Genomic DNA, 12,628 nt, shown 5'->3' on the forward strand with positions numbered 1-12,628 from the left:
ACGGAGCTGATCCTCGTTGGTACACATAACGGCTTAGAACATTGTTGCAGAAACAACGAAACAAACATGCCCAATTTAAATAGACGCAAAATCTCCAAGATCGGCGATCTTTTACAGCCGCTCGAAATTTAGCCCGGACTTCAATGCGAGATGCCTATAACAGTTTCCACAACGAAACTTTGTCTCGAAACCCGGCAGAAAATCCAAAAAGATTCTGGTCGTATGTGAAGTATATTAGCGGCAAGAAACAATCAATGCCTTCTCTGCGCGATAGCAATGGAGATAGTATCGAAGACAGTGCTGTCAAAGCAGAGTTACTAAACACAGCCTTCCGAATTGGCTTCACAAAAGAAGACGAAGTAAATATTCCATAATTTGAATCAAGAACATCTGCCAACACGAGTAACGTAGAAGTAGATAACCTTGGAGTAGTGAAGCAAATCACTTAATAAAAGCAAGTCTTCTGGTCCAGGCTGTATTCCAATTAGATTTCTTTCAGAGTATGCTGATGCAACAGCTCCATACATCATATACAACCATTCGCTCGACGGCAGATCCGTACCCAAAGACTGGAAAGTTGCACAGGGCACATCAGTATTCAAGAAACGTAGTAGGGGTAATCCACTAAATTACCTGCCCGTATCATTAATGTCGATATGCAGCAGGATTTTGGAACATACATTGTGTTCGAACATTATGAATTACCTTAAAGAAAATAGTCTATGGACGCCCACTCAACATGGATTTAGAAAACATCGTTCTGAAACACAACTAGCTCTTTATTCACATGAAGTGTTGAGTGCTATTGACGACTTCAGATCGATTCCGTATTTCTGGATTTCCGGAAGGCTTTTGACACTGCACCACACAAGCGGCTCGTAGTCAAATTGCGTGCTTATGGAATATCGTGTCAGTTATGTGACTGGATTTGTGATTTCCTGCCAGAGAGGTCACAGTTCGTAGTAACTGATGGAAAGTCATCGAGTAAAACAGAAGTGATTTCTGGCGTTCCCCAAGGTAGTGTTATGGGCCCTTTGTTGTTCCTTACCTCTTTAAACGATTTGGGAGACAATCTGAGCAGCCGTCTTCGGTTGTTTGCAGATGACGCTGTCGTTTATCGACTAATAAAGGCATCAGAAGACCAAAACAAACTGCAAAACGATTTAGAAAAAATATCTTAATGGTGCGAAAAGTGGCAGTTGACCTTAAATAACGAAAATTGTGAGGTCATCCACATGAGTGCTAAAAGGAACTCGTTAAACTTCGGTTTCACGATAAATCAGTCTAATCTAAAAGCCGTAAATTCAACTAAACACGTAGGTATTACAATTACGAAAAACTTAAATTGGAAGGAACACACAGAAAATGTTGTGGGGAAGGCTAACCAAAGACTGCGTTTTATTGGCAGGACACTTAGAAAATGTAACAGGCCTACTAAGGAGACTGCCTACAGTAGGCTTGTCCGTCCTCTTTTAGAATGCCGCTGCGCGGTCTGGGATCCTTACCAGATAGGACAGACGGAGTACATCGAAAAAGTTCAAAGAAGGGCAGCCCTTTTTGTATTATCGCGAAATATGGGGGAGGGGGGGGGGAGAGTCACAGAAATGATATAGGATTGGGCTGGACATCATTAAAAGAAAGGCGTTTTTCGTTGCGACAGAATCTTCTTACGAAATTCCAGTCACCAACGTTCTCCTCCGAATGCGAAAATATTTTGTTGACACCGACCTACATAGGGAGGAACGACCACCAGGATAAAATAAAGGAAATCACAGCTCGTACGGAAAGATATAGGTGTTCATTCTTTCAGCCCACTATACGAGATTGGAATAATACAGAATTGTGAAGGTGGTTCGATGAACCCTCTGCCAGGCACTTAAGTGTGGTTTGCAGAGATCCATGTAGATGTTCCTATCGCTTTGCTTCTTTTTTTCGAGTGTGGCCTCAGTTTATGGTTAGCCGATTCTCTTGTCCTGTAACTTTCCTGTGACCACAGAGATCCAAATAAATATTTCGAAATTTTTATCTCGTGTGACTGTCGGGTTCCCACTACGGGTTGGCCACTCTGCATCGTCCTTGCTCGTGCTGTCTTCAGCAGTCTTCTCAGTCGAGGGGAAAACGACGCCCCGTAGCAGCAGACCGCTATAGAGACCTGGTCAGACGAAGGGCGGTCATGCCGCAGCGGTCTTTAAAGGCGAGGGACGCCACACACAGAGCGGCTGCTACCCGTACGCGAGAAATAAGAGTTCTCCGAATTTCTTGCTGTAAAAAGTACTGTACTCATATGAAGCAAAGCTACATCATCTCCTGGAGTTTTTGGTAGAGATTCTCTTAGTCTTTTAAAAATTAAAAACAACTTCTTTTGATTTTGTGCGTTTTCCGCACTGTAAAATACTTCAGTCGATTCTGAGGATACTAAGTGCCACAAAAGGTTGATTTTTGCGTATCTTATAGTTTCAGCATGATGGTGAAGTGTCTATTCTGTCGATATTGGGCATAGTTACTGTAGCACCTAGTTTCCAGTTACTATGTAGCACTAAGTTTTGAAGGCTTTACAGTGAAAAATGTGGCCGTTGGCTGCTGGTGGCGAGCGCGGCGTAGCCTGCAGCTCAGTCGTGAACATTTCGTGGAAATAGAGGCACTTTTTTCAAACATGATCGCGGATTATTTTTGAATCTACTGCTGGAAAAAAATTATGAAGAAGACAATCTACTCCAGCAATTGCACAATGTACCGTCTATGCGTACAGTAATTAGTCTAACCCCGTCCACAGTATCCACAAGGGAGCGATATTTAGAGTCTTTAATGTAGTCCCAGAGTCACCATTTAAAGCCGGTTCTTCAAACTTCGTTAGTAGGCTTTTGTGGGACAGTTTACAACAGTCTACCAGTTCAGTTTCTGTAACATCACTGTAACACTCTACTATGAATCAAACAAACCCGTGACAATTCGTGGTGCCCTTCTCTGTATGCGTTCAGTATGTCCTATTTGGTGAGTCCGACACACTTGATCAGTATTCTAGAATGGGTTGCACGAGTCTGCCACCTGCTGTACCCACGACTGAGCGTACGCGATCGTTCCATTTCAAACGCCTGCAAACTGCTACACCGAGGTATTTGGAACAGTCGGCCAATTCCAACTGTGACTCTTTGATATTGCAGTCATAATGCACTACAACATTTTTTCGTTTTTTTAAATCACAATTTGACACTTCTGAACATTTAGAGCTAGTTACCGATGTATGCACCACTTTGAAATCTTGTCTGTAATGTCATAAATACACAACATGAACGTCAAGGGTCTCAGCACAGATCCTGGTATACACCCGAAGTTCCGTCAACATCTGTTGGAGACACTCAATCCGAGATAGGTTGCTGCGTTCTCCCTAACAATAGCTGCAGTCACAAATTTGACTTGACACCCCCGTACGATCGTAATATAATGAGGATAAGCATGGTACTGTTCATATGTTTTTCGGAAACCGAGAAACACTACACCTGTCTGATTGCCTTCAATATGCCGTGTGAGTTAGGTTTTCACACGATCTGTGTTTTTGAAATCCGTGCTGATTGGCATAGAGGAGGTCATTGTCATCGCGATTCTTCATTTTTGAGCTCAGAACGTGTTCTAAGACACAACATCAAATATATATGGAGGATATTGGACGGTAGTTTTGTGGATCACTTCTGCTACCCTTCTTGTAGATTGATGTGGGCTATGCTTCCTTCCAACTCCAGGGCACGGTTCTTTGTTCGAGGGATGAACGACAGATTATAGGCAACAGAGGGGCTAGCGCAGTCGCAGTATAGAATTTGATGGGCATTACGTCGGACCCTGGAGCTTTATTTAGCTGTAACCAGTAGGTACACACTTCTCTGACTGTATGCGTTAAGCATACAATTTCTCATAAGATAGGAGGTATTGCTTTAAATTGTAATATAGAACGAGTATGTGGAATAACATCTTTGGTTTTAACGTTAGAAACAATCACGGAAATAATTCACTGACATCAGAAATACCAGAAGAGGCTAGACAAATGATTTTCGCTTGAATGAGACACAGAGGCGTATATGAAGTTGGATTTTCTACGCTTTGTTTTCTGTTTTGATCACGCGGTTGCTTACGAAGTTGCTGCAATAACTTTAAGATGTGGTATACGTAATATGCACTGATTTCCAGTTCTTAATAGTGTACTCTAATTCATTTGATGTAACACATATGGCACGTATGAAAATTAAAAGTTTTGCAGAAATATTTATCATTTTGGACCAGTTTAGCACCTACATCAGTGCACGCTTCGCCCTTCTTTGAAGTATCCTTGCAATCGGCATCGCTTGTATCGCACGAGAAGTCGTGTACTTCCTCACCTGTTGGAGGACAAGTTTTCCTATTTGCACGATTTCCGCCGAGTCCACTCCACGCGCGCCGCCGCCGCCGCCGCCGCCGCTGGCTGGCTGGCTGGCTCAGCCGTCAGTGTGAGGAAGCTGTGGCTGGCTGCAGCCGCTCACAGCGGCGCCCGGCGAGTCCGTGTCGTGCGTGAGGCAGAGCGGCCGGTCGCGGCTGCAGCGGCAGCATTCCGGTCCCTTGTGTGCCCGGCACGATGCGTGTGGAAGATGAATGAAGGGTTTGGGTGCGTTGTAATCCACAATTGCGGTGTTTTTTTCTTTCTTTTCCACTTCATCTCTCCTTGTCACCGCCACAGGCCCAGGTTCGCGTTCGGCTGTCAAAACAGTCAAGTCCCTCTTGTCAGCCGGCCGGAGTGGCCGAGCGGTTCTAGGGGCTACAGTCTGGAACCGCGCGACCTCTACGGTTGCAGGTTCGAATCCTGCCTCGGGCATGCATGTGTGTGATGTCCTTAGGTTGGTTAGATTTAAGTAGTTCTAAGTTCTAGGGGACTGATGACATCAGCAGTTAAGGCCCACAGTGCTCATAGCCATTTGAACCATTTTTGAACCCTCTTGTTCAACATTTTTGTGATGATAGTTTTCGGATTTCCCCTTCTTTTTGCGCGGAGTGTTCCCACCAGATCAGTTAATTTTTCTAGAATGTGCGCCAAGTTCATAGAAGTGTAGAAGTTACAGGGTGTTTAAAAAATGACCGGTATATTTGAAAAGGTAATAAAAACTAAACGAGCAGCGATAGAAATACACCGTTTGTTGCAATATGCTTGGGACAACAGTACATTTTCAGGTAGACAAACTTTCGAAATTACAGTAGTTACAATTTTCAACAACAGATGGCGCTGCGGTCTGGGAAACTCTATAGTACGATATTTTCCACATATCCACCATGCGTAACAATAATATGGCGTAGTCTCTGAATGAAAATACCCGAAACCTTTGACAACGTGTCTGGCGGAATGGCTTCACATGCAGATGAGATGTACTGCGTCAGCTGTTCAATTGTTTCTGGATTCTGGCGGTACACCTGGTCTTTCAAGTGTCCCCACAGAAAGAAGTCACAGGGGTTCATGTCTGGCGAATAGGGAGGCCAATCCACGCCGCCTCCTGTATGTTTCGGATAGCCCAAAGCAATCACACGATCATCGAAATATTCATTCAGGAAATTAAAGACGTCGGCCGTGCGATGTGGCCGGGCACCATCTTGCATAAACCACGAGGTGTTCGCAGTGTCGTCTAAGGCAGTTTGTACCGCCACAAATTCACGAAGAATGTCCAGATAGCGTGATGCAGTAATCGTTTCGGATCTGAAAAATGGGCCAATGATTCCTTTGGAAGAAATGGCGGCCCAGACCAGTACTTTTTGAGGATGCAGGGACGATGGGACTGCAACATGGGGCTTTTCGGTTCCCCATATGCGCCAGTTCTGTTTATTGACGAAGCCGACCAGGTAAAAATAACCTTCGTCAGTAAACCAAATGCTGCCCACATGCATATCGCCGTCATCAATCCTGTGCACTATATCGTTAGCGAATGTCTCTCGTGCAGCAATGGTAGTGGCGCTGAGGGGTTGCCGCGTTTGAATTTTGTATGGATAGAGGTGTAAACTCTGGCGCATGAGACGATACGTGGACGTTGGCGTCATTTGGACCGTAGCTGCAACACGGCGAACGGAAACCCGAGGCCGCTGTTGGATCACCTGCTGCACTAGCTGCGCGCTGCCCTCTGTGGTTGCCGTACGCGGTCGCCCTACCTTTCCAGCACGTTCATCTGTCACGTTCCCAGCCCGTTGAAATTTTTCAAACAGATCCTTTATTGTATCGCTTTTCGGTCCTTTGGTTACATTAAACCTCCGTTGAAAACTTCGTCTTGTTGCAACAACACTGTGTTCTAGGCGGTGGAATTCCAACACCAGAAAAATCCTCTGTTCTAAGGAATAAACCATGTTGTCTACAGCACACTTGCACGTTGTGAACAGCACACGCTTACAGCAGAAAGACGACGTACAGAATGGCGCACCCACAGACTGCGTTGTCTTCTATATCTTTCACATCATTTGCAGCGCCATCTGTTGTTGAAAATTGTAACTACTGTAATTTCGAAAGTTTGTCCGCCTGAAAATGTACTGTTGTCCCAAGCATATTGCAACAAACGGTGTATTTCTATCGTTGCTCGTTTAGTTTTTATTGCCGTTTCAAATATACCGGTCATTTTTGAAACACCCTGTATCTTTAAAGTGTGTCCTTCCACAATGTAAAAGTGAATCCATTAACTACTTTTCCACTACACACTTTAACATTCCAAGTGCATCCACCTACAGCACACACTTTGTATAATTTCACTCCCCATCTAAAACATTTTCCAGGAATGTCCTGACGGCAATCGTAGCCTTCCACGATATGGAACCATTGTTTCGTGGATACAAACAGCTTCGCGTGGAATGAAAGCTTCGTGGAATTTTGTGATTAGACGATTCACAAGCTTCCTAATTTTGAACAGGTTGTCACGTTCGTCTATGTTTTCATTGTCGCAAAAATGTATGCTGCTGAGGAACAAGTCAAACATATTGCGGAACATTGTGAGACACACCTCGTTTTTGTAAACCGGACCAATAATCCTCCATTTTTGAATTCTGCTCAATCCCTGTCCACAACATAAGCCCCATAAATTTCCTCGAATCATCAACGCTGATATCACTCCATAAAGTCAGTCTGGATGATGATAATATTTCTGCAGCTATCCCGCTAACAATATTTTGCCCAGCATAACGGTTTGATTCATTCACTATGGAATTGCACATTTCATCGTCGAGAAAAACTTGTAAACGTCAGTGGGACAAATAATTCCAGGTAGTGTCCAAAAATGCATTGCTTACTCCACAGTTACCAGAAGAAAACAAAATTGTTTAGGATTCCCTGTACATCAGACCACTTTATTCGTGAAGTAGGAAGCCCATCACAAGTTATCTCTTCAGGTAACAGCTCACTTTCACTGTCTTCGTCAGTGGATGATGAAACTTTGTCTATTTGTAGACGTATTATTCGTAACTTGTACGTTCTTCAAAGGAATTACTTCGAGCCGGCCGCGGTGGCCGAATGGTTCTAGGCGCTTCAGTCTGGAACTTCGCAACCGCTACGGTCGCAGGTTGGAATCCTGCCTCGAGCATGGATCTGTGTGATGTCCTTAGGTTAGTGAGGTTTAAGTAGTTCTAAGTTCTAGGGGACTGACGACCTCAGATGTCGAGTCCCATAGTGCTCAGAGCCATTTGAACCATTTGAATTACTTCGTCTTCACTAATACCCTCGCTCAAGGAATAAGCACGGCAATCTGGATCGGAATGGCTACCACTTGCAAAGAGTGATTCGTCAGATAAACTTGATTCCTACAACCATTTTCGAATTCTCTCGTCTTGTGAATCGATTTTTCTCCGAACATCCAGAAAATCTTACTGAAAACAAGCACTACACAACGCCAGATGTGTACACAAAATGTCAGTGCCAGCAAGGAAGACGTACTGACCGTAAATCTTTAACAGGTAACAATTGCCTGTCACCTATTCCTGCCACTGTAAAACCAACATCACAATAGTTCTACCACTGGCCGGTATGATGTGACGCACATTCGATTTGAACGTGGATGTGATCTTGTATGCACCATATGCAAATACAACACTCTTGCGATCGAATATGATGCACATGGTGAAAACTGAAAAACCGGTTTGCATCAAACATGATGAACATGGCGGTGAAAGTGTTAATGGAAGGACGTGGAGAATTTGGTAGTAATCAGTCACTTTTAGGTAGTGAAAGCTGTGATGTACAAATAACGCACAAAATCCGTGTTCTAAGGGCGGCTGAAATGTGCTGGAACACCAGGCTTACACTATTGCGGCAGCTGCTTTCTTGTGCTCAATCGGCCGCATCTTCGGAGTAACGTACCTGACGCGTGTAGCCCGATCTAAAAGCTGTGTTGCACAACTCCAACTTGTATCTGTACTTGCCTTTGCGATTAGTGTCTACTTTTGCATGAAATTTACTCGCGGTTGCGAAAATCAATAACAATCAACTGTGTAATGGAATGACGGCAATGAAAATTTTTACCGGACCGGGACTCGAACCCATATTTCGCGTTTATCCTGCGTGCACGACTCACGGCCAGACCCAAAGTTCCATATCTCGTCAACCACGTGTCTACTACCTGTACACGTTGGTCCATTATGTACACTATGAGATCAAAAGTATCCGGAAACAACCAAAAACCTACGTTTTTCATATTAGGTGCAATTGTGCTGCCAGGTACTCCATATCAACGACCTCAGTAGTCATTAGACATCGTGAGAGAGCAGACTGGGTGGCTCCGCGGAACTCACGGACTTCGGAAGTGGTCAGATGATTGGGTGTCACTTTTGACATATGTCTGTACGCGAGATTTCCACATTCCTAAACATCCCGAGGTCCACTGTTTCTGATGTGATAGTGAAGTGGAAACGTGAAAGGACACGTAACAGCACAAAAGAGGACATTCCGACAGAGACCACCGACAGTTGAAGAGGATCGTAATGTGTAATAGGCAGACATCTATCCAGATCATCACGCAGGAATTCCAAACTGCATCAGAATCCACCGCAAGCACTATGACAGTTAGGCGGGACGTGAGGGAACTTGGATTTCATGGTCGAGCAGCTGCTCATAAGCCACACATCACGTCAGTAAATGCCAAACGACGCCTCGCTTGGTGTAAGGAGCGTAAACATTGGACATTTGAACAGTGGAGAAACGTTGTGTGGGGTGACGAATCACGGTACACAATGTGGCGATCCGATGGCAGGGTGTGGGTATGGCGAATGTCTGGTGAAACGTCATGTGCCAGCGTGTTTACTGCCAACAGTAAAATCCGGAGGCTCTGGTGTTACGGCTTGGTCGTGTTTTTCATGGAAGGGGCTTTGGCACTATCACAGCACCTTCTTGCTTCCCACTGTTGAAGAGCAATTCGAGGATGGCGATTGCATCTTTCAACACAATCGATCACCTGTTCATAATGCACGACCTATGGCGGAGTGGTTACACGACAATAACATCCCTGTAATGGACTGCCCTGCACAGAGTCCTTGCCTGAAGCCTGTAGAACACCTTTGGGATATTTTTGAACGCCGACTTCGTGCCAGGCCTCACCGACCGACATCGCTACCTCTCCACAGTGCAACGCTCCCCGAAGAATGGGCTGCCATTCCCCAAGAAACCTTCCAGCACCTGATTGAACGTATGCCTGCGAGAGTGGGAGCTGTCGTCAAGGCGAAGGGTGGGCCAAAACCCTGCGAGTCCCGGTCCGGACAAATTTTCATGCCGTCATTCCATTACACAGGTGGTTGTTATCTATATTAGACAGATTGCAGGTATTTCGTGACGTCCGTAGTCGCCGCAGTGCCTGTTCCTTCGGACACGCATCCCCGTCCGAAGGAATTAAGCATCGTAATTCGGAATAACACAGCCACTGCACTATCTTGCAGTATTTTTGCACCTGGAGGTTCCTCAGGGCTAGCTGCGCCTTCCCTTACCATAGCTCTTCACTGGAGTTCCGTGCTCGTCTGTTCGCTGCTTTGGCCGCATGCTTGCGTGTAGAATGAAGGAAAATACGACGAAGAATCCGTCGGTAAGTAGGCGCGTCGACCCCCATCGGCGCCCCCGAACGTATCCGCGAGTCTCTGGTCTCTACATTCTTGTGGCGTTTGATCTTTGGGGAAATTTGCTTAAGGAGTGTGACACATCATTCACGAACTTTACCGCTATGGGGCTGTCAGTCGTTCGACGTTCTCGTTCGTCTCGAGCCGCGTTAGTTAAGGGACTGTCCAGCTTATTTTCTTGGGCTGGCGATGCTTTCAGTGCTGATGGAGAAATGGTCTGACTCCAAGTCGTGGAGCTGTGTGCGCTTGATGCCTGCGACAGATCCTTTGTGGACTGTGTTTTGTGCACTGCAACAGAAAATGTTCATCTTTCTGCAGCATTCTCAAGATTTTGTATATTTCCACTGCACGTTTCCACTAATAAACATTAACTGAAGCCATCTTATGCTCACTGGAATGTGGTGGAGACCTGGTGAAGCAGCATATGATGTGCCAGAAGATTACGGCACCACCTGTTCCCGTGTTATTCCGGTGTTATTTTGTGTGTTATTTTCACAGTCGTGCGCTCTACACTGCATACCTTTAAGAGATTTGAGCACTTGTTTACTAGCAACGACTATGAGAAAGTGCTCATAACTCTTAAAGCAACGATTATAGAGCCCACGTTTACTGGACAATTTTTTCTTGTTTCGATCCATAACGCCTGCTCCCAAAATACAGAAAGGGAAGAGCCTGCAGCAGAGGTGGTCTGCCGTCAGACACATCAGAACGATTTCCGCTGCAACTTCGGACTCGGTCGTTTCTGGGCCACGGTCTTCAAGCTGATGGTAGTTACCCTTCCTCACTATTCTCGAAAGTTTGTATCACTACGGAATCACCCCGTGTAATATCTAAAATTACAATTTTGCCTAAAGCTGTTGAAACCAGCGTGGAAAATGCAATATATAATGTGAAAGCTTTAACTTCGTTACACATCACCTCTGATCTTGAATCGGTAAATGAGACTCAGGTTGCATTTTTTTAGAGTGTATACCTGAAAGTGTACTTCAATTTTGCTTCATCGCATGCACCTGTGCAATTTACGGAAAATTTTGAATTTTATTTTGAAGAAGAATGTAAAATGCAATGATTAATAACAGGCATGCTTAATCGAAGTACCGATTAGCTTGGCAACTTCCTCGCGTTCACGGTACAGTTATTATAAATTTTCTCTCGCCTTCACTCGATAGATACATTTCCATCTTTGAGATAGGCGTTGTTGCAGAATTGGCATTTAATGAATCGTGTAAAGTCTCTGTCGCAATGTAAGTTATTGACATGTTTTGGTACATCGCTTTCGGAAGATAGCTGTGTTATAAAGAAAAGTAAGAGCTGCAACATGAAATGCCGCAGAACAGTTGTATGCACAATGGTCAGTCGTTGCATCAATACTCTAAAGAAGTACAAGAGCGGGTCACACAGCAGTGGGAATATGAGGTATTGGTGACAGGCGAGACACGTACAGAGCCTGGTGTCAAACTGTGTAGACAGGCGTGCAGCGGCGAGAACAGCAGTTATCACCACCAGGTGGCATAGGCAACCGATACGGCGCCATCACACACTGAACATCTACGATGTGAAAACCACGGAGGAATTGTGTAGACATACAATTTTTTAAAAAACTATGTACACCACAGAATAACAGTAAGCAACGCAACAAAATATACGTTTTTAGTGTGGAATGTTGGCTGCTACAATTACTTAACACCGTGCAGGTATCAGTAAGGTAATTTACACGAAGCTGTGTCACATGATGTCTATTCGTTCCTGTTTTGGCCATGATACTGTATTTTTCATAGTATCTTACCAACATTTCTATTTCATTAGTCATTAGGCTACTGCTGCATTACGCCTATATGATATTGTATTTAGAACCCTTTACTCAGCTGACGAGAAGTCCTATTTCTTCAGACACTGAACTTCACTAATTCCCTCCATATGTGAGTTCACCGTAGCCGTTCACGACTTTAAATTACCTAACCTACCCGCAAGATGAAGGCGTCTTTACACGCTCCTACCAGTAGAGAACCAGTCCGGTTTTTCCTGTCGACCACATCTTCCTGAGTAGTCTATTCCCGGAGATCGGAATGGGGGCCTATTTTTCCTGCGAAATGTTTTTAGAGGATGCTGTTATCGTTTAAGGAGACAGTAGAACCGTATGCCCTCGGGAGACGGCTGAAGTTTCCCCTTGCTTTCAGACGTTCGCAATACCAGCACAGCAATGCCGTTTTGGTTGACGTTAACAAGGGCAGATGAGTCAATCATCCAGTGTGCTGGCGCTGCAACTGCTGCAAAGGTTGGAGGTCTTTCTTCAGGAACCACGCGTTTGTCTCGTCTCTCCACAGGTAAACCAATATAGTGGTCGCGTCTGCGGCACGGTTAGTTATATAGTTAAGGCACGCAAGTCATCTCCCTTGGCGAAGTCCAAGATTCGTGATGGGTTGGGGGAGTGGTGTGATTGAGATCTGTAGACGAAATCAACATAAAGACTAATCTGTATTACGAACGACATATTTTGTCATCGGTAAACGTGGTTTGGTAGTCGTCATAAAGGAGGCGTAATTAAATT

General features: G+C 44.8%; 1 protein-coding gene across 3 annotated transcripts in view; it reads left to right on the plus strand.

Moving 5' to 3' along the window:
- The window catches only part of LOC126164076 (serine/threonine-protein phosphatase 2A 56 kDa regulatory subunit gamma isoform), a 382,345-nt gene that overhangs the window by 140,927 nt on the left and 228,790 nt on the right, over positions 1 to 12,628 (plus strand). The window lies entirely within an intron of this gene.

Source organism: Schistocerca cancellata, chromosome 1 (genome assembly GCF_023864275.1).
Source record: "Schistocerca cancellata isolate TAMUIC-IGC-003103 chromosome 1, iqSchCanc2.1, whole genome shotgun sequence".
In the NCBI taxonomy this organism is placed as follows: domain Eukaryota; kingdom Metazoa; phylum Arthropoda; class Insecta; order Orthoptera; family Acrididae; genus Schistocerca; species Schistocerca cancellata.